Source organism: Diorhabda sublineata, chromosome 2, assembly GCF_026230105.1.
Source record: "Diorhabda sublineata isolate icDioSubl1.1 chromosome 2, icDioSubl1.1, whole genome shotgun sequence".
NCBI lineage: Eukaryota > Metazoa > Arthropoda > Insecta > Coleoptera > Chrysomelidae > Diorhabda > Diorhabda sublineata.
The window spans coordinates 29,846,131-29,870,502 of NC_079475.1; the positions used below are offsets into that span (position 1 = coordinate 29,846,131).

The following is a 24,372-nucleotide window of genomic DNA, read 5'->3' on the forward strand; positions in this document are numbered from 1 at the left end:
ATACAAAAAAAATATAAGAACTTTATCTGATAATGAGATAATTTTTTGTGAAGGATTATTTTGCAAAACCGTTTTTTTTTACGATATAAAACAGTAAAACTATGAGAAATTGTCATTCCAGCTATTTCTACTATTTTTTTTATAAATCCGCCGTAAAATGGAACATTTTGAGACCAAGATAATTAAAATCCATCCATTTTTCGATTTTCTAGAGCCAAAAAACCAGGTGACCGTGGAAGTGTATAATTACCCTATTTTTAACTTGATGAAGCAGATTTCGGGGTGATACCACTCGATCCTGAAATTTCTCAATTTTTTTGATACCCGATTTTATTGTCAAAAGTAGTTTCACGCATTCTATCGTGATGGTCAAAGCTTCCCATTCTTCATTAGAATATATTCTCCAAAAACAATAATCATTATAGGCATCAAAAATTGCAACCTGTGCGTGAAATACATCGATGATTAAGAACTACCATATTTAAATTCGACGATGTATTTATATTTTACTGTAGTCGTCACCTTTTTGCAAGTAAGCAAGTAAATACATAGATAATACAAGTTAATGTTAAATGGTTATTGTATAGAATTACAATAAAAACTTTTCACATAAAAAGATTGGGAAAAAAATTTTTTATTCATTTTGTCAAATAATTGTAAATTTGAAAAATAAAATAAAATTCACCCTACAAAACTACCCTGTATAGATCGACGTAGGTGGTGACATGAAATAAATCATCTCTAAACTCTTATAATCAGTCTAAAAATATTAATATCATAATCATATTATTTAAAAAAATAGGGTTTTTAATTCACCCCATTAATCGTATCTTGCTTACTATTCCATTTTTTGAAAAGTGACATAAGTTTAATGAAAAGTGCGAAGTCAAAGTTATTTTGATATATCAATTATAGTTTATTATTATGTAGATCTAAAAACATCAGTAGATTTGTGTGTATATGAATCAATATTCATTATGGTATTTAGCGACATTTGAAAATGCGAAGCACTTAATATGCGAGTTAATTAACAGAAATGTAGATTTCTGAATGCCTACATAATCGAGGTACATTTTATACATCTGGGATTGTTACTAATTCGATAATTTATAAATCTATTCCATACAATACTAATACAAATATTTCGGTATTTGTTCGTTAGTAAGTAAATAAACTAGTTTAATTAAGTTGATTAAAACCCACAACAATAACAGGGCATAGGTTGATTATAGTGGCGTGAAGTTTTAGAACGTTGCTATAGTTAGGTACTTTATACTTATATGTTTCCACCCTTACAGGTATGGGGTGTGGGGCTGACTTTTTCTTCTACCTTTCTTTCGATCCTATATATTTTTTCTATTTCCTGTAGCTTTTTTTTCTCGCTTATCCTTTTCACATGTCCGACACATCTTCTATGTGTTATTCCGTAGGTTTCGATTTCAATATTTGTCCGTATGTTTCGTTTCTTATGTGGTATAATCGAGTCTTGTTCTCGATTTTTGGAGGATACAATAGTGATGTAGTTCAAGATCATTTTGACAGCCAGTTTATTGAGACTGTCGATCTAAGGATCCATTATGGAAGAGGAGTTCTTTTTACGATAATTGAAAAAATACTTATCCAGGAACTAGTATAACTCATAACATTATTGGTTCAATATTGGAGAGGATATTTAAGCAGGGTGTAGCATTACGTGTTACTTGTGAACATATAACAACTGCAATGCCTAAGTGAAGTGAACCGTAACACAGCAGACCATTATTTATTGGTGATAATAGCTTCGAAGCTACGTCTTGATTATCACAAATGTATTCGAAATGACCTCCAAAGACATCTATGCATGCTTAAAAACGATAATTGAAAGAGTTACTAACATTACAAAGCATTTCTATAGGAACATTCCGAAATTCATTCCGTATCACTCCATCATGTCATACCTTGTTGTTGGAGGTATTTTGTACACTTTATTCTTAACGTGATCCTAGAAAAGTGTCTCTATTTAATTGAAATCTGGATGGCCACTGTACTGGACTATTTCTTCCAATCCACTATCCGGAAAAATTGGTTCATTCAGTTCACCATTAATTAATTAATTAGCGTGATGAGGTGTACCGTCATGCAAAAACCACATCCTTTGACGTTTAAGAAGTTGGACTTCTTCCAATAACAGAGATAATTGGTGCACTCACCTCTCAGCATTTAATTGTCAATCAAAAAAATATGGTCCTACTACATATTCATCAACAATACCTCCCCACACATTTAACGACCATCTAATTTCACTGTGTATCACTATGTGGTATGGACTATGAATAATAGAGAAACTTTTGCTTGTTAACACTATTTTCATTAAACGTGGCTTCATCTCCAAATAGAACATTGTGGAAAATGTCTCCCTGTTGATTCAATTATCGTGAATCTCACCTAATAATACTAATTTTTTTTTTCAAAATCAACTTGCATTTTGTTAGGGATTCTTAGCACATCCGTAGTAGCTTAATTCTTGTTCGCTGTAAATACTCCTTACACTTATGTGTGGGTTTTTAGTAATTGCCAGCAAAACATCAATTTCATTTTCTTCTGTTACAGAAGTTTTTAATCGTTCATGCTTTCCAAAATTAACTGAACCAATCTTGCTTTTGTAGGTTGTCGCCTTTCGGGAAAACGTTCATGGTATACTCGTGCAGAGCGCTTTTATTGCATTCTTCCAATATCCAGATGATATCAATCATTTCATCATTAGTGAAAATGTACCAAACTTCTAAATTAGAAAATAATATTGTAGTTATTGTCATGTTATGTCTTCAGTTTTTGACAAATCAATCATAGCTAACTCACAACTAATTGTTAAATTACTAGATAAATTGGGTTTGATTAGATATAGAAAATTGATTATAATTTTTTTAAATACCCCGTAGAACACTTCACAACCCTATATTTTTGCGATGCGGTAATTCATTGATAAAAATGTAACTTTGATACGGCACAGCATTCTGGAATACCTTGTAAGATGGTAAATAATTTGAAAATGTGAAGACTAATTATGGATATCGTTAAAAAATTTAATGTCTATATAAATATTTGACAAGCAATATGTCAATCCTGTTTCATTACTGAGTATTCTATCCTCTGATTACCAACATTTTAATACTTTCTTCGATATGAGAAAAGAGTTTACCTTATCGACGGGATGAGCATCAGAGGTTTGAAAATTACGGGACCCATGAATATTTTGTTTGAGGAAAGGTTCTTTCTCAATAGTTGCTCTGAACCAATACGCTAAATCAAAAACCGAGAAAATCAGTCCAGCTGTTCTCGATTTATGTGTTCGAATAAAACCGACTTGTTTTATATGTTGAAACCGTAGTAGTAGAAAATCACTCACTGGTCCAAAACATTCAAATTTAGCAAGTAGCATTAGTATGTTCGCTATACTTTAACACGTGTATAGATGAAAAAGACAAATAACAAAAACACCAAGAATTCATCCTCCGTTTATTTTAGAGAGAACAATTGAGAACAAATCCAGTATTTTTGAATATTTCTGATTTTATTTCATTCGATCAAATTCTTTCCATTTCGAACACAATGTTTCTTAAAATTCCAATTCAAACAGGAACAAACTTTTCTATTCTCCTTCTATGAAATCAATTTGTGTTGTCCATCCTGGTAACTTTGAAAGTTTGATGAGAAAGAACTTATTCGAAAGCAGAAAACTATATAAAACTGAATTACACTGGTATCTCATGTCGAATCACATTTCGGCGTTTAACAGTTGAACGGCAGGATTTTTCCCAGTCGGAAACAGGATTCAGTTTTTGAGATGATTGAATTTTATCTTTCTCGAGGTTGAATAGCAAGCAAAAAACCAATTTTGAAAGTTGTTTCAACGTTCCATGAACGTGAACTGTGGAAATTGTACGACATAATGATAATTGAATAATGTACGGGATGGATAGAAACAAGACAAAAATATTATCACAATCAGTGGTTCCATTTTGCTATTTCCGTCAAATTAAATATGAAAAATAAGGATAATTGTCATTAAATAAGAGTCAAAGAGAACTAAACCGGGTAAAATATAATCACTATAGTGCAACAACTTAAAAATTGATTTAGTTAGGTTAGCGATTATAGCGACCTTTCTTGTTAATATGACAACTTTATCTATTATATCACGTATCAAACACTAGAAGTCTGCAATTTTTAATATAACATTGTGGCGCGTCATGTAAAACTTCATCTTTTCCAAAATAACATATGGTGCTTCAGTATATTTCCTTCGACTTTTTAGACAATACTCAGATGCGAATATTCCGAACACCGCCTCCCTAATCTTTTGAATTCAATCCATGTGACCGTTCTTTCAAGGGTATTATAACCAGTAGTATACATACAACATCAACGACTTAAAGAACCATTATTATGATTCTTACTTTATTTTTGCATTTTCAAACTATAGTATTTTCAACTCCACAATACTTAGTTTATCATTTGATAGATAAATATAATATTGTGTATTTCTTGTTCTCCGAATCTATTAGTTTAATTAGAAAAATTCTCCAAAGAGAATGAGCTATTATGGAAAAAAATTATAATTCTAATTTCATGCATGCAATCACCCTCTGAATTTTTTAACATGAATCTAGAAATACTTTCATGTTTCATGAATCTTCTCCAACAATTAATGAGCGATTGTTCAAGAATTTTATTTATTTGACACAATTTTTAAGCGGTGTATCTTACTTACGTAATTTATACTCTAACACTAAATACACTAAACTATCCACTAATCACTAATATTTATCAAATTTATCTAATTCTTATTACACTAATTTATTTAAATCCATCGCTTGATTTACTTTGAACTATACCGTGGTTTTCACTTTGGCATCAAATTATTATTAGAGACATTTATATACGCTATTTCATTTTCTATAATGTTCAAAATATCTATTAGCTTTCTTAGAAATTGTCCATAAAACGGGCACAACATAAAGTAAAGAGGTTATGAAAATAATAACAAAGAGTTGCATTCGTGTAACCGGCGCATCCATCAAACAGGATCGGCTTCACGGTCTATGTCAGTGGACGAATTCATAACAATATATTTATTATAGTTGATTATAGAGATTTGATAAAAACTAGAGAATTTAGAAGTGAAGTTTTTTATATTCAGAGAAGAAATAAAGGAACGTAAAAAGGATCAGTAAAAAACTAAAAAATAATTAAAAATATTACGTATTTCAACCGTGCGTACAAGGCACAAAAGGTAAAGTTAATGTGGAAATATGAAATGCATAATACATAATACATTAATAATTCATTTTTATATTTAATTTGGAAATGTAATCAAAAATATTTTCCGAGGCTCAAGTTAATGGATAACATACTGAGCTTCCACGGCATATTCGTATTCAAATCCTAGAGTTGCTAGAGGCTAAACCGATTTCACTAGACTCTGATATTTTAATTGTATTACCCATACAGTTATCAGCATAAAGTTTTAGAGTTGAAATATGTTCCCCTACATTAACTAAAATAGTCGCAGATTACCTTCGCAAATAGTAGTCCGTATATAAAATTGGATTTGCTCATTGCAAACTATTCACTATAACTTTTGCTAAGGTGCCAAATGTATTTTTTTTCACCGTCTGTTTTGTACATTTACAATTTTGATGATTAAAAGATAGTCCATGTATGCATCAAACTGCATAATTTTATTAAATTTGATATTATTCTCGCTTGACTGTAAGAAGGAACTTTGATTTTTTTATGAGATTATTTTATAGGAAATTATAACCAAAGACATATTTTTCCGATTTTTGTTCCAAAAATTCGCATAGTTTTGATATATTAACACCGTTTTCAATATTGTTACAAACTCTTCCACGACATGGTGGATGACGATGTTTATATAAATTTTTATACAAAGCGAGTTTTATATATGGAACGTCTCAATTATCTTGGAAACAGCTTTTAGAATTTTAATAAATTTTGTCAGATCTCTCGTTTTTTCGGAAAAACAATGAACTTTGTTATTTTAAATGGATTACCCTCTATATTTTTCACTTTTCGAAATCCTTGAGAAATATTTATTATTTTTCATCCAATGTTCCCTATACCTAAATGCCATAATTTCGGAGTTATAGCTACATTTGACGTTTCAATAAATTATTATTGTTGAAGTTTACTGAAAGTCACAATGGATCGTTTATCTGAAAAAAAAAACGAATTTATATTAAAATGATATTGGGATATGGTGATAGGTGTAGATGTCAACAAGAAGCGTATAATATCTTTAATAATTTATATTCTAACCGAAATCCCATAACAAGATGTTTGTGTCCTGTTAAAAGACAATCCACACTTGAGTAATAGACAAATATTCAGGAAACTTGATATTTCGTAAACATCCGTAATGAAAATTTTACATGATAATAAATTCCATTCATACAAAGTAACGTTTGTTCAAGATTTATGAGATGACGATTTTGATAGACGTTAGATTTTGTAGAACTAATGATGGAAAAATGTTACAATCAAAACGGTCCAAATTTTTTAAGTATTGCGATGAGGCCAGTTTTTGTATCAATGAAAACACAAATCGGCATAATTGTAGATACTGATCTCGTAACATTCCTCGTTGGATGCGTGAATCCTACACCCAATATCCTAAAAACTGAATGTATGGGCTCCAATAATAGGCGACAGAATAATTGGTCTCTTTTTCATTGAGGGTAACTTAAATGGTCCGAGTATTTGGATTTATTGGAGAATAGTATTATACCTGAGTTGGCTTGGATATTTCCAAATCCAAGTACTTTGAATTAGATTTAAGAAAAACTTCATTACTAGAAATTTTCAAACAATAACAATATCCCAAACGACAATATTTAGCTACAACAAGATGGTGCCTCACCCCAAAATATCGAAATAAAATATGATAAATAATCAGTAATTCTTAAGGATTTCTAAAACCACAAAATATATAGGGTGATCCATTTGAAATAACAAAGTTCATTATTTTTCCGGAAAAGGAAAGATCTGACAACAATGTAGATACCACCATAATGCCGGCCGTATCACAAGACCCTTCCGCACAAAAATTTATAAAAATTGTACAAGCCAGTTCCGAGATAATTGTGGCGTCCCATACATAAAACTCACTTTGTATACAACGACGATTTGTTTATATTACTCGCTTGATAATCAGCGAAAAAGTTAGTGAATAATTTGAGGTCATCCCGAGTTCAGTGTGTTTAAATAAATTAATATGTTAAGAATTAGGTAAGTGTTAGTAATAAGTCTTAATGTATAGTTTAGTGAATAGTAAATAGTTTGTGTGATAGTATAGAATTTCAAGTAGGTTAATAATACAAAAATTTCTCACAAATTGACCCCACCGTTAAAAACAGTCTAAATAAATAGAATGGGAAAAACATATGTAGTATTCTTCAGCATCGAGTATTGGTACCATAATTCTGATAGTTAATTTTCTTGATAACTCTTCGAAATAAACTAACGAAGTATTTCCAGAAAAGGAAGTCACCTTGTTTCGCATTCTTCAGTTCATAAGGTTATCGTAAGTAATTTCATATTTTTGTGCTGATGTGCTTGGTAGCGAATTACTACAAAAATCAAATATTTTGTTTTAGTCTATTTTCATGTAAGAGAACAGTGCAAAACATCATTTCAAATATTATTACAGAATATTTAAATATTTCATAAAATTATTATAAATGCACCTGAGCTAATATATGTTTTGGATTTTTTATAATCATATACAGAACACTAGAATTATATATTTGCCAATAAAAAGTAGACATTTTATTTAATTTCATTCCCAGAATCTCTTCCCGACAAATTTTAATGAAAATACTTTTTTATATTTTTGCATTTAGTGAAGAGGTCCAAGTCGTGTATTCTCAACAGATTAGTGAAAACTTGCAAGGTCTAGTGTGTGGAATTTAGTAAATTCATTCTAGTTTGATTATGAAAAATTTGAAGGTCCGTGTAAATGTCGAAAAATAGAAATCAATTCATTAATATTCAATTGTTTTGAATCATTTACGCAAAAGTGTCGATAACAAAGTGAGTTAGTAGTATGCTGAGTGTTGGGAAATTTACGATTTACATAATTATTAAAGAAGAGAAATGTGGCGTGAAGCTACAGGAAAACCAATATTTTAAATAGAAAATCATTTAAAAGGATGATTTCGGAGGAGAATGTATAAGTTCTTCTTTGAAAAAAATTTCACACAGTAGACAAAGTTCTTGTCACCTGATTTGATAAGGATTACCCAGTAATGAGTGGAAGCACAATATGGGAATATGTTTTCGCTGACAAAAAGCATTACAGAAAACTTATATCATAGGAAAGAATCGATATCGTAGTATGGGGAAGAAATTACCTAAGGATCATAAAAGAAATGAAGACAGACTTTTTAAAATAATTTTTCTATTGGTTTATCACAAAAATTTTGGAAATGAATATATTTATTTTTCAACGTAATCTTTTTTTAGCTCTATACACTCTTCCCAGCGATGTTCAATGGGTTAGATACCCTTTTTATAATAAGAATCGTCAAGTTCATCAAAATAGCCATTAACTGCCGACATCACCTCATCATTGTTGGAAAATCATTGACCAACAAGCCATTTTTTCAAGTCTAGGAACATAAAATAATTTCAGGGGACTGAGTCTGTGGAATAGGGTGTATGAGATAGCAATTCAAACTTTAATTCGTCAATTTCGCCATTGTAAAAACGGATAAGTGAGCTGGTGATTGATGAAAATTATCCAACGCGCATTCCAAAAAACCGACGCCATGACCTTGTATTATGAGCAAACGCGGCACCTATCTTGCGCACTGCTTTCCAATGTGCAAATTTTCAGTTAATATACGATATACCATGGTTTTTAAAATACCTTCTACATCTGCTAGCCCACGCACTTTCAGTCGACGATCATCCAGTACCGCTATGTGGATTTTCTTCAACATTTCTGGAGTCGTTACCTCATTTGGTTGACCACTGCGATGTTGGTTTTTGCAGGTCGTACGGCCTCGATTAAACTCTGCTACCCAATATTTTACTGTTAATAAGGAAGGAGTAGTCTCACCTAGTTTAGATTTTATATTGGTTGGGCTAATACCTTTCAAATAAAAATGCTGTAACACAGAACGATGACAAACGTTTTCCATGTTTACAAATTCTCCGAAAACGTTCACGATTGATGGCTGCCAAATAAATACTAAATAACATGGCGTACTACCATGCTGATATCTTTGAGGTTCTCAGAACTGTAGTGATGGATAATGCAAGAAAAATTGCCAACCTCTAAGTGATTAAAAAAATATTTCCAAAATTGTTCAAAGAATAATTCCATCCTGATTCTGTAAGGATTAGACTATATTCTTTGTGATCTACCATAAAAAAAAAATGAAATTTTAGAAAATCATGGAATGCGGGTGGTTCGATCCCCACAATAACATACCGATTTAAAGCCGATTGAAATTGTATAGGCACAAACATACATATGGGAGATCTTCCGAAAAATAATAATCATACGATTAAAGAAGAAGAAAAATTTGGAAATTGGACAATATTATTGATGGAATTATCAAGCTATTGACTGTAAATATTGGTTGCTACAAGTCATCTTCTTCTGATTTGCACGACAAAAAATTCTGAGATACATACCTCGTGGATAAATAGAACATTTTAGGAAGAATTGCAGATTTCCACATTCCGCTATTTAAAAGTACACCCGATATATTTTTATACTCAAATAAATGTTATTAGATACGAAAATACTCGAGGTATAACTTTTTAAATATTTTAACTGCCTGTTAATAGAACTGGATTACGAATGCTCTATTATTTAAATAGTCTCTCATTCATAAAAATATCTGCAGTTGTTTTCCCAATTTCTGAATATTCGTATTGCATTTTAATCACTATTTATCAAATCTGACTATTTTAGTATGAAGAGAACAATAAAACTATTTCTGTTGGAATAATAATTGTGAAATATTCTGGTAATGTTGTTATAAAAACACCGACATTGTTTTCATAGTCCAACTATTCGATATTTAAAGTTCAAAGATGACTGACATAATAACAGTATTATTTCTCATTATATTGGCAAATATTTTTCATTGCGTGAGAAATTCTCCGTTTATAACGTTAGGAAGCGATGAGGAGATGTCATTGTGTCCGGAAAAAAAATTATTTCAAAGTCATTAGTGTGAATCGAATCAACATCGTGGAGAGTTTGTTAATCATTTGATATTATTTGGTAATAAAAACTAAAAGCAATCCCTAATATTTTTCTACTTTTAATTTCTTATTTAAATGAGTTCAATTAACTATTGGTTCAGTATTTCATTAGCGAAAATCTCACAGTTCGTTTTATCTCATTAACACTAAGTTAAACATATCTTGGGCTCAATTGCGTTTAAGCTGATGATTTCCGTTATGTTCATAATCTGTCCAACACGTTTCTACAACAAGATATGAATTATAATAGCTTATGTGATCTCACAATAACTTTGTATTATCAATCATCAATTATGATACTGGTCAGCCTTTCAATCTCCTTAATTGAATTGGTAAGAGGGAATTTGAAGGTCGAATTACTACAAACGTTTCCCCAAATTAAGTATAATAGTCACGTAAATAATCATTCTATTATCGGATTTTTATTGAACGGAATTTTGGATTTAGTCGTACGAGGGTTGCTACTTCAGTTTTGAGATAGAGAATTGAAAACAAATATTTATAATTAAGATTAATATACCTTTCCTTATATTTAAATCAATTGTTTTTTCTATTCAGATTAATCAATTTCAGAAGTAGAAAAACGTTGACCTCGCAATTTATTTTTGATCTGCGGGAATAAACAGACATAATTAGGTGTCAAACAAGGACTTTACGGCGGATAACCCATCAATTCGATGATTTGACTGTTCAAAAACGATTTTTTCACAATAATACTAGTATTTTTAATTCATCATTGTTTTAAGCTTATTTAAAAAAAATATTCTCTTTTTTGTTTTATGTGCGTCTTTCAGTTTTTTTAAACTATATTTATTTTTCACATTTTAGTTTCATTTCCTGTGATAGCATGTTTTTCGGATTTTTGACACCATATTTATTTTCAGTTGTTCTCATTCTTCTCAAACAATATAATAAAATTCTAGGGGTTAAATTCTAAAATCATACTGTTGTATGTGGTATAGTAAATCTCAAACAGAGGGCAGACACTTGTAAAATTTAATTCGATGTGAAGAGAAAGTGATAATTTCTAGAAAAAAAATCCTGAAAAAACATTTTTTTACAGTGTGAACGGAATTTGGACCTACGACCGGCGAATTCTGAGGTTGACGCCTTAGTCTTCTCAGCTAACAAACAAAGTGGTGGGATATACTAACAGTAATAAGTCACAACGGAGAGTTTCAAACAAACAAACCCACATACAGGTGAAACTAATATAAGCGTTTCAAATACACATAAATAACAGTTGATAATGACAATAATGACAATGGGTACAAAATAACAACAAACTTCGAACGGCAAACGCCAATCTTGATTTTAAAAGTGCTCGTTATTTTTTCTTGGTACAGTTGATACAATGTATTATTATCTGACATAAAATTTACATACATGAGGTTTGACTTTTCAAACAATTTAATTAATCATTTATTAAAAATAATGACCCAATGTGATATAGATCTAAGAATTGTTTTTATGAGTATAAAATCTATGAAAGTACATAGAAAATACACAAAGAGAGGATCGATTGAAAAATATCAAAAATCAACAGTTTTAAAATGGAGTTAAAAAGTATAAAAATGAGTTTTTTTCACTTTTTCTGTCATGTTCGGTATAAGTTTCTCTTATTAACCCCCAAATATATTGTCCCATCAAGTTTTCAGTATACTAGCCTTAGTAACGTCTCTCAAATTCCATTATGTCTTGATGGATCTTTAAATTTATATAGATGAGAATGTAACAGGCATTTTTAGAGACATCTCATCATATAAAAATTCGTAATCATATCAGTGATCAGCTCTTCGTACTTTTCGGCTCTATGGTTTTCAAGAAAACCATGAACTTCTGCCTTAAAACTGATGAACTTCTTTTTATTGTTGAGTAACTCTACAACAACATCCCAATTCATAATTTTTTTTAGTTGAGCGCCAACAAAGATTCCAGCTTTAATTTTCGCATCTGAGAGCTTTGGAAAAAAAAATTTCAAATAGTTGAAATGATTAGGAGCCTTTACAAATTGTTTAATAAGACCCATTCAATATGCAATGGTGATATAGTTTTGAGATCGACAATTGCTTCCCGTTTAACATTGTATTTCCCTACTTCGTGCTCAATACGTACAGGCCAATGTTTTTGTCGGTAGTGAGCGGTAACATTTCTACTATCCCACAGGCATAGATAACAGAAGTGTTCAGTATAACCACCTTGAATTCCTGTAAAAAACACACTTGAAATCTTGAAATCACCAATAACTTCACACTTGTATTTAATTGCAGTTAATAGCATTTTAATTTTGTCGTAGCTTTCTTTGAGATGTGCTAATGGAATCGATGAAAATTTGTTCCCATTGTGTAGTTGAATAGCATTCGGACTTTTAGTTGAACTGTCAATGAAAAGACGCCACACAGATGTATGACATGGAATAGACCTTTCACGTCATGGCAAAAACAAGAAACAAGAAAATTCCTCATGGCGTTTTCTTTGACGGGATATTCGAACAGATTTAATTAAATTCCATTATTTTGACCGCGGTGCTAGTATCTGGGCTTTACTTTTTGGAATATTTACGTCTCTTATTAAGTCACTGAGATCTTGAGAGTTGATGAGTTGTGGTATTTTTGGTTCAGATTCAAAACGAATTCAGAATGTACGGATACAGATGAACTTACGGACTGCTATGAGAAAGTAGTTGCTTTTCCAACAATGGCGGAGCAGGTACAGGATTTTCTTCTGTATGTGATATTGAAGCAGATGTGGATGGTAGGTCAGGATAAGTTATATCCTTTGAATTTTTGCCTTTGAGTGGATTCACAATACAAAAATAACAATCAGTGTAATGGGCTCCCTTCAAATTCTCGGCACTGCAAACTTCATTGATCTTTTCTCACCTCGGTACCAACCTATAATAAAACGTAACGTAACGTACATCTCGTTCATGTTATTATAAGATACTTAGAAGAATTAAACAAGGAAAATGAACTTATTGTATTTGCAAGAGTTACATGATACATGTGGAGCCCATTTTTGACTTGTAGATTGAAGTTAGCTCAAATCATACTTTTTCTCTCTCACTTTAATGAATTGGCCGCAAATGTGATGAAACGAGTCAGTATCTCGTTTACAACTTCTTGTAGCTATTTTGCACAGATTGCTACCGTGAAAAATGATATAAAAGACGTTATTTTTCTGTAATATTCAAACACCAACTGTCGTACAAAACGAGCGATGCAAGAAACACTTCTCACGCGCCCTTTTACTTATCTTTCTAGACCAATAGCGCGCGAAAACCGACATTGATTGGGCGCAAAAATCAAACATTGTTAAATCAGTGTAAGTTCTTAAAAAGCAAATAGTTTTAAATTATAATCACATTTTATTTCATGTATATGCTTATACAGGGTCATTCATGGGAACCGGATGTTTTTAAAATAATCATGAAAAATTTAATTTTAAGAGAGTTTTATTGGTACCGAAACACTTGTTAAATCATAGCATTTGTTACTTACTCACTTACGAAAAATTATGTCCGGCAAATGATGTCCATTTTGGGCAATATATTGTTGTAGACTTGGTCGAAAACTGGCCTTAATTCTTTGCAGCATATCTACATCAATCTGGGTCCTCCAAAGTACGCGTACACGTTGTACACACGCTTCGTCACTCATTAACTATATCTACAATATTTTATTCAAAAATGGTTAGCATTTGTCTACAAAATTGTAATCGCTGCTGGGAATCTTGCTTTTTTAACCACGGCTCCATCTCAATGGTTGAAATGTAATAATTGCTATGAGCAAAGGAAAAGTTAGATAACAGTCACGTGCCCCTCCTACCATGAGCGCCCGTTTACAACCCACTTTAAATACATCCGATTCCCGTGAATGACCCTGTATAATCAGAATATATTAAATAAAAACCATGCGAAAAAAAATTTTTTTGTTCACCCGTTTAATACAAGGAGACAGTAAAGATGTAGTTGAATTTATATATACATATTAGATTATGTTGTGGGTACTCTTTTTAGTTGAAATACTCGAAATTTATTAATTACAATCTTATAATATCGTACGTCATTATGGTTGTTGTATTTTTGGTAATATTCTAACGTTCACTAAAAATTGAATAAGTGCTACATTTCCCTTATGCTGTTTTTATTATTTAAGTAGTTTGAAAATCACTTATTGCATAAAAAAATAGGTAATTATACACTTTCACGATCACCTGGTTTTTTGGCTCTAGAAAATCGAAAAATGGATGGATTTTAATGATCTTGGTCTCAAAATGTTCCATTATATCAGCTCCAAATATGAGCCTATATAATAGAAAGATTAAGGATGTTCTGCCTTCTCCCGAAACCGCGCTAAAGGTTAATTCCTACACTTAGTTAGGCTCCTCTCCAGTCGCTCGAAATATAGGGCGTAACTAAAACATCATTCACTGGCTCTTAGACTATAATAGTCGATACGATAAGGAACAGACTGAACCCTTGTGTTACAAGCTTCTAGAATTGATTTGACAAACGGAACTCCAGGTCAAACTCATGTCTTACATTTCGAAAGCGCCAGTAACGGGAAACTTTAACTTTTAGACATTTGTTGATAGGAAACAGCCAAGAAACTATTAGTTAGTTAAGCATCGATACCAACATTGAAATAGTTTCCAAATAAATTCGTCATGTCATCGATCGAGTTATTCAGAAGTATAATTTATGTAGTTAAATACAAATAATGGATTTTGATTTTGAAGGAAATAAATTATGAAGAGGTCATGAGTAAATGGAAACAGTATAATACTAAAAAATTTATTTAGTGTTATAATTATTCGTCTCGTTTCACCTTGGATTAAAGTAAACAAAACGAAAAATATAATAATAAAAGAATGATCCAAATATGTTAAAAGAGGATGAAAAACTGAATGTAGAGGAAACATTTTAGACAGAATATCGGTGTATGAATATCTAGACACAGCTAAAATTAAAGGAATTGGAATTTGAAAAATAGTGGGAATAACAAAATAAGACAAAATCAGAAACAAAATTAATTCATGTAATGGAAAATATTAATTCAAATGACGCAATTTAAAACAAGAAAAGAGCATTAAAAAATATCAACAAGACAATGGACTGACTGAGTTAGAAGAATACAGATTAAATTAAAGAAAGTACTTTTTAGAAGTAGAAAAACATGGAAAGTTTTTTTTGAACAATTCGAAAAGTTAACGTCCCAACAAGAAAACTACCAAAAAGAAAATCAAGCTTATGCTAAAGGGAACTGTTTTTCTTTTATTTAGATGTAATAGGTCCTCAGATCATACAGGTAATATTAAGGAGATAGAGAGAAATATGTGGGAACTTGTTCAGTTGTCAGTCAGAATTGCTGATAGAGAGGAAAAGAATATCGGCATATCACTATTCACCCTATTCTGATTAGATCGTATTTGTACAGTAGCGGCTTGAAACGAATGTGTTTCTTTCTCGTGCCGAAAACCATGTGTGACAAAAAACAGGAGCAACGTTTCAATCTCAAATTTCTCATTAAATTGAAAAACACTCCGAATGAGTGCTATAAATTGTTGCAAGAGGCCTATGGGGACAATTCTCTATCTCGTGCGCGTGTTTTTTAGTGGTGTAAGCGCTTTAGTGAGTGCCGATAGAGCTTTGAAGATGACCAGCGCCCAGATCGCCCTGTGACTGTTTCAACTCCGGAAATAGTGACCAAAATCAACCAAATCGTGCAAGCAGATCGTCGAATAAGCATAAGAATAATTGCCGAGGATATAAACACCGATAAAGAAACTGAGAATACCGAGGATTTATAATCAAAGTTTGTGTGGTAACGTAAATAAATCGTTTCCGTAAATCGGCATTTAAACCTAAGATATATAGTTCCTGGAATATTTATGTTTCTTGTTAAATTCGTACAAGCCTTATTTTTTTTCCTATCCGCGAAAGTTGATCGAAATATCTTGAAAATTTGTATTAAGGTATAGTTCAAATCAAGAATACAATTTCTCGAGAATCAGAAAGTGAATTTATGTATTCAAATGAAATATTTGAAGAGAACCATTGTTCATTCCTCATGATTGAAAGTGAAATGCCCTCTATTTCAAAATCCTCCTTGTAATAAAAAGTAGCTATTCTCTCTGGTTGTACAAACAATTTTGTACTGGTATTATTATTCATCCCGCTTTATAAATACAAATGATGAATAAGTTATTACCTAAGGGTTTTAGCAGGTTATTTGTTTTCGAGAAGGAAAAACCAAAATAAATTATACTTTTCTTCTGAATAAATTTTCTTTCTACTTATAATGAAAGTATACAGAAGTGGCAACAAGTTTTCTATGATAGCTAGGTGACTGGAAAAATTTTGAATTAATGATAGTTCTATCCTCAATTGACTCCTAATATTAGGGCAGCCCACACGGGTATTTCAGGATTTACTAAAGCGCGGTAGATTGATATACAAGTTTAAGCACCTTTACCAAAATTGACACCCATATATATGGCCGCCCATCAAGGATAAAAGAATAGTAGAAAAAAATGATCATCGGACATTCTCGAGCGCGTCAAATCAAGGTAGCGAGAATTTATTACATACTAAAAAGTTTATATTTCACTACTCTGAGAATTTGAGGGTGATGTAATGGAAGAGGAGGGCTACAAAGTCTTTTTAAATCCTTACGTGCGACTACCCCATCATGTAAACGATCAGATTAACATAGATACATTATCTGACAAAAATTTATAGCCGCTCTCCCTCCGATGAAAAAATGTGCAATATATTATATGTTTTTCTTTTTCTCATTTTTAAATGATTGAGCACGCCGTAATATAAATTTTAAAATTTTACGCAAGTCTCTAGCACTCATAATAGAGCTGATATAAATTTTTTGAAAAGCGTAATATTTTTATCCGCCCTCATTTCTTCTTGCGATGCACCAATCGCTTGCTTACGTCATAAGCGCCGATCGAGTTTCGCCCGACAAGCTACAGCAAGTGATCGTTTTTATTGTGAAGATCATTTCGAGGTAAATAGGTACTCTAATGTTTTAAATAGCATATTCTAAACTTAAAATTTACGATACTTGACGTATTATTGTAACAAATGTAGTAGTTTTAAAGTGTTAATTGTTTTTTTTTTGCATTGGCGTCTGGCGTCCAGACGAGATTTAGCCTGAATATTGTTAAATAAAAAAATGGTCGCCACCGGTTTTAAGAACTAATAATTTTCAAAATTCGTGTTTAACATGGAGCAAATTAGACCCCTAGAATATCATTTTAAGTAAAAAAGAAAATCGATCTTATTTTCATGACGAAATCGTCAAAATGTGATACGGATATATTTTTTTCAAAACATTTCTAAAAATTCATTTATTATGTAATTTGGTTGACACATTTTACTAGTTATAAGTAATACATAAACTGAAAATATTTTTACTTTTTTAATCGAAAACCATGAGTCCAACCAAATTGAAATCGAATTCGCCCCAAATTAAAGAACAAATGACAAAATATCAAACCTTCCGAAATAAATCAGCTTTAATTTCTATAAGATCAACCATAGGAAATACGTTAGTTATATCACACGTCGATGATTTTGCACTATAATGCTTTCTCAAAGAAAACAAAATTCTATGAAAACATCTATCTTATTGGACTTCTATAGATGAGTTTCATTCTCTTCTTATTCTCATTCTCAAACACACACCGATTCAGAATAAGGAAGTAACTTGTTCTGTAGACTAGAATAGAATAAAACACGAAAGAAATGTGAGTAAATATCTTTTCAACAACCACATACATTGCGGTTCCCGCCGAATGGTATCAGAAGATTTGTTGTCGAATTTCAGTAAGTCACTAATGCACTACTATTGTCGCAATAAAGCAGTTGGCAATACAATATAGAAAGCAATTTGTAACAAATTGTTTTCGCATGTTCTCTAGATTTGAAAACCGATCACTACAAGAAATAACGTTATATAAAACGGATAGATTATAGAGAACAGGATTTCCCCCAAAAAAATGTGTTTCTTATTAGATGAAGCTTTATTTCTGTTGCTTTACTTTACTTCGAATAAATAAATCAAACACAAGAATTCTTTGGGTGATGTGATTGATCGACTTCCTGTCATGTACGTCATAAATATTATTGTAGTATTATTTGTTCAACACATTTGTGTCTGAAACAAAACAATCATATCGTTAAGGATACTTTATCAAAACTTTTATGTTGCTTAGACAGGACAAACATCACACATATTGAAAAATAGATTGTTAAGTCATCAGTATAATAAATATTAAACAATTCATATTATTAAGGATACTTAATCATAACTTTTATGCTGCTTAGATATAACAAACATCACACATATTGAAAAATAGATTGTATAGTCATCAGTATGATAAAAATTAAACAGTATTATTCAAAAATGTAACAGCGAGAACTTGGAATAGTATCAAGTACAAAAGGATCAAGATTGAAGACAAAAGAGTATTTTGAGTATAATGTATTTTAATTTTAATTGTTTCTCCTGACATTAAGTATCATATTTATATAATACAATGTTAAATAATATTCAGATAATTGAAACAAGAATAAGAAAATTTGAGGAAACGTTAGATTGGTCCAGCACCACCAATCGGGACTAAAGAAAACACTAGCCAGCGTTGTTATTTTGTGCACATGAAAACACTTCAGCAGACGATTTTCTGAAACAACTACGTCACATTCCATGAGGAAACAAATAGTCACAATTGCCGTTAATGAGTTATGCCTTTACCCAAAGATATGAAAACAATCTTGTTGCTACCAAATCATCCTGATTTTATTCTTGCACAACAGTACAACAAATCCTTGCAGATCGCTTTTGCATTTGTTTTGTTCATAGGTGAAAGCCTCTGGCACAAACTTTACAATACGCTTTCCTAGGTGTAACTGAGCATATGTGGACAAAGAGAGTAGTGTTGCCGGTTCCCGAGTTGTGGTTAATATCCAGGAACGTAATTGCTTTGCAATATAATTGTGTTCCGTATTTGTGTTTGGAGGTAAGTCTACAAAAATTAATACACAATTGTCGTATGATAATGAACTATTAAGCTAAAATTAACATGTATCAATACAAGTAACCATAAATAAACTATATTCAATTTCGCGAACAGATTATAGAAAAGTAAAATATGTAATCTGACATATAGTTGCTTTGCCAATGTTTAATATGCAAAAACGTGAATATCATGAAATACTCCAAACATTATTCGTCTACTCCAAATGAAATATCGACATTCAGTATAAAACTAGATATGTAGGTTTTGCATTCCAGATGTTGATATTCCTCTGGCAGAGTTTCAATATCCAGTAACTCAAATTTTGTTTTGACATATATAAATGGAAATATGTACTATACTCCCGCAGAATACTAAAAATTTATTGACATGACATTGATATCAGTTATCCAGGGTGTAACAAAAAGTAATGATATGAAGTAAAGCACATATTCTGGGACCGAAATTAATATGTTCTTTATGTTAACATATACAAAAGTAGATTTTTTTTACCTATTACTGACTATGGTGTACATACCAATACCTAAATGTATCAGATGCAAAAATAACTCATGATTTAACTTATATTCAATATATTCCTTTGTTCACATATTGTGGCACAGTAGTTACTTCTGATTTATTTATTCTGACATTCGGGTTTTTGAAGACATTAATTTCTTATCGACCTCCCACTTCATGCGATAAATTCGTAAAAACAGAATGTATTTGAATTATTCCTCTACTTATCTATACTTCAAATCAAAGTCAATTGTACTCACTAAAATTGCAGTTATCTTTATGTATTCCTTTTGTTTTAAGCAAATTTTGTATGATAGTTTTCATATAAATTCGTATTTTCTATTTATATGAGAGATCGAAAGAATATGAAAAAAAGGGTTTAGTGAATAATATAATTAACTGGTGATGAATTGCAATTGATCAAATATGTTCAAACCCTTCCTAAACTTTTTGTTGAAGTTCGAAAAAGTTGAAAACTGCATTTAAAAAAAATGCAAAACATTACAATTTACGGAAGATAGATTTGCAAGTTGATGTTTGTGACAGATTATGGAAAAAGAATTAGTTCACTCCAATAATAATTTTGCAGCTAAATTTGCTCCTAAATAGATCTACCAGCTTCTCGCTAACATCTATGCTTTTTTTTAATTCTTTCGTTCTGTTCAAATAAACAGAAAATAAAAATTTATATGATAACTATAATTTGCCTAAAACAAAAAGAAATCAAGATAACTGGAATTTTTGTGAGCATAATAAAACAAGCAACGAAAATCTTACCAGCGAATATAAAGAATAAAATCACCACAAATTTACTGAAATTTACTTTGATTTAAAGTGTAGATAGGTAGAGAAAGAATGCGATTCAATTTAGAGGTTTTATTGAATTTCTCCAATGAAGTGGGAGGTCGATAACAAATTAATTTCTTCAAAAACTCTAATGTTAGAATATATAAATCAGAAGTGACTACTGTGCCACAATACGTGAAGAAAGGAATACTACACATTTAATTGTGAGTTAAAAAAAATAACTACAATAGTTAAAAAATAACAGTTTAATTTTGAAAGATGATATAATCTTCAATAAGCAATTCGCTTCTCATGATTATACTGATACCAAGTTACTTTTGGTCCCAGAATTTAATTTATGTTACTGATGTATCAATGTCTATCTGAGAAATAAAAAATAGCTCTAGAGTTTTGAAATATCTGGATAGTTCATTACTGAAATATTGACTAACAAGGCCAATCTATAGAGTGTTTTTGATTAATGAAAATACCAGCAACAAGACCCTTTGAACTATAATACGTATGCAGAAAAGTAGTTATGTGCTTTGGTCCAGTACCGGCGCTAGTAATTTATCTCTTTCTTATTTATCTGCTATTCCTACCATTCTTCCTCGCTTCCTTCTCATTCTCACTTTCCAATTATCGACATTTAAGGCAGTTGAGCCTTCCAAAACTCAATTTAAAAATGTCCAATATTTTTCTAATTGGATTTATGCGTAGTATGAACTACAGTATTCTTTCTTTTTACAAACCTTCAAAAACTACCAATATTAGGAGAAGAGATTCAAAATCACCTTTTTAATGTAGAATAATTGATTGAAACGAACAATTTTATGTTGATAGGATAACTTGAAAGAGAAATATGCCTTACCACTCTAACAATGTGTTATTTATAGATATTCCAATGAATATAAAAAGATAGTACCAAGGCCAAATAGTACAAATATATTTTCATATTATAAGCTTTTTTGAAGCTGTTAATCTACAGAAATAGCATAATTGTATACATCACGTGGAAAAAGTAAAATCCAATTTGTGGCAAATGGTTTTCTCTGTTATTGTTAATTTGCATACAATCATGAAGAAAAGTAAAAATGTATTGATTCTTATTATATCTAATAGTTTAAGGTACCTGATTATCTTTTTCACACACATCGGTCTTTGATAAATAATTAGGGCACGAGGGTCTCTCAGAAGGCCCGTGTGCGTAACGGTTCTTGACCCTCCAGTGTCTTTACCGAACTATAATTTCAATATACTTGTATTTTATAATATATAGGAAGGTCTTCTATATCAAACCAATACCTAAATTGTACCACAGCACTTTTCCTCGAAACTAAAGAATCGCCATAACATCTGGGAAGCATGTGAATATCCGTACCTAAGGCAGTCAATCAGCAACAAAAAATATAGCTTTCCTTTTGCAAATGATCATATTTTTATTACATTGAGCTGATGATACCAACTATTCTCACTTTGATATGGTGGCTCAAATGGAATCACAAACTGAGATATTCATTCAGCTCATTGTATTCTAACCCGAAATACACTTACAATAAACGCCAATGGAAAAGTAAAATAAAAATAAATTCGCAAATCTTAACCACGATGTAAATACTAGGTAATAATCAAAAAACAAGTGAATATACCCTCAACAGATTCAATTATTCGTCAAATAACTGAACTGAGTTATTTCCGTAAAACAAAAGTTGGTGGTGCATCTGTAATAGGGGAGGTAAATATCTCAATTCATCTGATTCGAGTAAACGGGACGTAGAATTGAATGAGCTACACTCAAATGAGTTCAAGTCATCAAGTATTGGCATACAATATTTGTTTTTTCTCGTTAAAATTTAGTAAAAAACGATGTTTAAAGAATCCAAGAGCTGACAATATGTATTTAAATATAGCTTTATTTATTTTAGAGTTAGACGACTGGGCTAATACGAGAAACTAAAATCTTGTTTTGCTTTAGGATCTCTAACGAACAGACACCCAAAAAATATTGATTAGAAGTTATCAAGAAAACTCTAGAAGCCTATAAACCAAAAAAATATGGTTAGATGAAACCTCAATCCAAAAAACTAATTAGCTAACTAAAATGTTGAAAGGTTATTTCGATATAAATTTTTTCAAGAAACTAGCCAGTCACATTCTTAATCTGCATAAACTGTTTTTTAGATAATCATTGAATACGTGTGATCTCTCAGAATACCAGACATAAATATAATTTCAACTAAAGGAGGGGACTCGTCCGAAGGCATTATAATGATTCACTATGGCAAACTGAGTCTACTTATATTGCTAAGGATGATTTTGATTTATTAAAAAGAAGGTCATTACTTGCTTAATGTTAATAACCGACTGCTTCAAGACTTTAACTATAGAATAATTCTTGGTTTTCTACAGTAGAAGAGAATTTCCGAAAAAGTAATCTTAGTTCTAAAAGGTAAATCCAAATAGGAATAATTATATTGGAAATTAACTACGACATTCGTTTTATGTGCAGCGGGCCAAATGGTCGCACCAAAGTTAATTTTGAATGAAAAAGGATAATCTAAACCTGGGCGTTGGCGCTCCACCAAATTTATGAATAGAACTTTTAGACGTGTACTTCGAAATGATTTCACTACTGCGGATAGATTAATCACGAATAATCAATCCTTGAATAGAAGTTAGGGTAATGAAAATACAAGGCGTTTTAATAGTATAATTTACATAAAAAAATGATGAAAACATTCATGAATGATGCACCAATATAGCTGCAAAAGAATCCATTTTTCAATTTCTGCGTTTACCTGTTTTTTTTTTTAATTTTTGGTTACAATTTTGTGGAGATTTTCATCATTGTTTTTGTGTATTCACTACTTTTATAAATATTTTTCGATAACTATACATCATTATCCAATACATATGTTTTTTCAAAACACCACAAAAGTGGAGAAAATGCCTACATATATTAAGGTATAGATTATAGACTAGCTGTGTGCTCATGTCATAGCAAAAAGCTAAAAAACTGATCCAATATGGGCAACTTTTCCCATTAAGAAACAAAAATATTATTATTTTTTTTACTATCTGGGTGATTATTTTTTTTTCTACCCTCACTTACAGAATAAAGTGCAATGGTAAAATATTAATAATTATTTATTAATTTTTTTCTCAAAGTTGTTTCCATATAATCCTCCAAAAGCGTTCAATACTGATTTTTGTCTTCCAGAACCCAGATTTGAATAATAGTAGGTATAATTCAACTTTAAAAGCCGCGAACTTTGACCAATATGTTTGCTATTGATTTGCCGCCACATTCGCTGCTGAATTCGCGACGGTAGAAATTTGCTTCAAACACATATTCGCCAATAGAGTCTTTTTCTATTTGTTTTGTTAATAAAAATCAGTGCTGTTCAATCAGTTTTTTTTCCAAAGCTACATACTTTTCTAACAAATCTGCTTGTCATTTGAATATTACTTTAATTTATTTATTTCTATTAGACTAATTTATTTACAGTTGCTACTAAACACCAATTTAAAATAATTCAGACAGCTCATAGAACATCAAAAAACATGAATAGTTGAACAATTTCTTCTTTCTATCATCAGTTGAATAAATCAAATTTGTCTTTCACATTGTTAGAAAAATTATTGATGTTGTGTTAGATTCTGGTCAGAGTAGAAACAGATTTACTAATGAAGGAGTTGATTTACTATCCAACCTAAAATATCAGGTGATAAGTGTGTAATTACATA

General features: G+C 31.0%; 1 protein-coding gene and 1 long non-coding RNA gene across 2 annotated transcripts in view; both read right to left on the bottom strand.

The window, feature by feature from the left end:
* LOC130452756 (alpha-catulin) overlaps positions 1-24,372 on the bottom strand; it is a 298,775-nt gene that overhangs the window by 209,237 nt on the left and 65,166 nt on the right. The gene's annotated exons all lie outside the window — the stretch shown is intronic.
* On the bottom strand, positions 18,771-20,733 carry LOC130452760 (uncharacterized). Its single transcript, XR_008910999.1, has 3 exons — positions 20,617-20,733; positions 19,859-20,098; positions 18,771-19,329 (listed from the first exon to the last, which is right to left on the bottom strand). It is a non-coding gene; the product is annotated as an uncharacterized LOC130452760 (long non-coding RNA).